Raw genomic sequence first — 2,083 nt, 5'->3', positions numbered from 1 at the left:
TCGAGACTGCGAAGCGAATCGGATCGGATCAGATGTTAGCGAAGCCGATCGTAAATGCATTCCTGAATATATCCCCAGGACGTTTCAATGCGTTCGTTCTAAGTTATACCGTTGGTCTATTAATTGTAAGCGATTGTTCATTCAAATATCCTTTAGTATCTATAGTTTGGTATCTGGTAGCCTATATTGATAGCGATAGACTGCGTTGTGTACGAGTCGAACGACCTAAATACAGTATGGCATTATTATATGTGAAAGACATCACTGGATTCAATTAGCCATATTGTATATTAATCTGCTAATCAGACAAATTAACTTATCCAAAGATTTCCTCGGTCTACACATACGATAACGCTTACTTGTTAGCTAATGCATTTTACGTTTAGCCGGATATGCTAGATCTGAAGATCGTCGTAGGTACTAAACGATCCACAATATCAAAATTAGAAACGCCTAAGGCAGGTAACTTACTTAAATTCAAGTGGTTCGTACTTGTTTATCGCACGACGAACGGAGAATCGGGCGTTCCATCTTGATCTGACCAGAAATCGTTCAGTATATATTGCTAAAAAAAAAAAACTACGTTAATAAAATATCTGATGAAAAACCAGAAATAAAATGTACAGATATTAGGTAGAAGCGCTACAGCTAGTGCAAGCTTTGCTCTAAGCAGTACCCAATCACGTACAACACCTGCAAGAAACGTTTAGTTACATGACCACACCGTCGGACGTCGTGTCAAAGTGAGGAGAAAAGTACGCTATTGCTTCTAGAATAACGTATACATAAGTTGTTAGGTAAAATTCGGACTAAATTAGCACGGACAGTCCGAACTTACTGAGTTCCCCTGCGTCGACGATTCTATGTCTGCCTCACATCTATATATGAGATAGCTAACCAACATCTGGCTTTATAATTTTCGTCAACGAGTTTTTTTTTTTTGCTGGGATCGCCCACCAGAAAATGATCACGTGCGCTTCTAGCAAGCGACATATTTGTGAATACGAGCAGAGTACAGTAAGCGAAACAGCTTACTGTGTAAACTTTTCTGTCGGTAAAGGATCGAACGTGAGTATCGTGGAAGACTTTATGGAAAGGTTAATGACTAAGCAAGCTAAACCGTACCCAGTACCAAAGTGTGTCCACGTTCGAAACTGGACTCAGACCACCACGTGTCCCTCAAGTTTCACTACAGCATCAGCGGGATCAGATCTGTAGTAAAACCCGACCTCTTTCAATGTTTTCGGGTGTTAGCATTCGGGTTTGATGTACATAGAAACGGTACACTTGCCTAATTCGGTAAAAATAATACGATAAATACATCTTGGTTTGGGGGAGCTTTTAAGACGAAGGCGTAAAGACGTTAGCTCTTCTTATGTTACTTCTGATTTGTGATGAAATAATAGCAGACGATCATATTTGCGATTATATCTGCGAAGGGATGCAATTGAACCTGAAGAGCACCATTTTGGAAGGCTGTATAGTTGATGGTGGCTGCTTGGTAGTCTGGGAGAGGTGTTATCCACCACAGCTTCGTGGGGCTGACTTTGTCGAACCATACAAACTATGCAAAGACTATTGTATATATACATATATATACAATAGGATAATAAAAAAGTCAGCTTTCTTTTGTTTTGATAGCTTCAATAGAGGTTTAGAATTATCAGCTCACTATATGATTGACCATAATTGCGCATGAGAGCTTTAATTGTACGCGAAAGAAAAACCTTGTTTGATGAAGGCAAATCGTACGTTCACAGGCCAACGCCAATAAGATACCTAAATTAGTTAGATTACCTAGAATTTTGTTCAAATATAGGTAACCAAAGTTTCTCTTGTCTCACTGCTCACATTTGGACAACTGCGTTCAATCCAACAGTCCCATGCTCGACACGCTATTATGTTGAGCGCACGTATTTTCTTCGTTGGTACTTACCCAGCAAACAAGGATGTATTTCTCTCAAAACTAATCAGTAGGATATGAGTCCTCCTATTAAATCCACTGTCACATCAGAGTTGTTGGGAACTCGCTGTAACGGATACGTAGGTGTTTTTTTTTTCTTTTTGAAAAGGTCACAGCTTT

This window comes from Varroa jacobsoni, unplaced genomic scaffold (genome assembly GCF_002532875.2).
Source record: "Varroa jacobsoni isolate VJ856 unplaced genomic scaffold, vjacob_1.0 scaffold_793, whole genome shotgun sequence".
In the NCBI taxonomy this organism is placed as follows: domain Eukaryota; kingdom Metazoa; phylum Arthropoda; class Arachnida; order Mesostigmata; family Varroidae; genus Varroa; species Varroa jacobsoni.
This window is presented reverse-complemented; position numbering follows the sequence as displayed.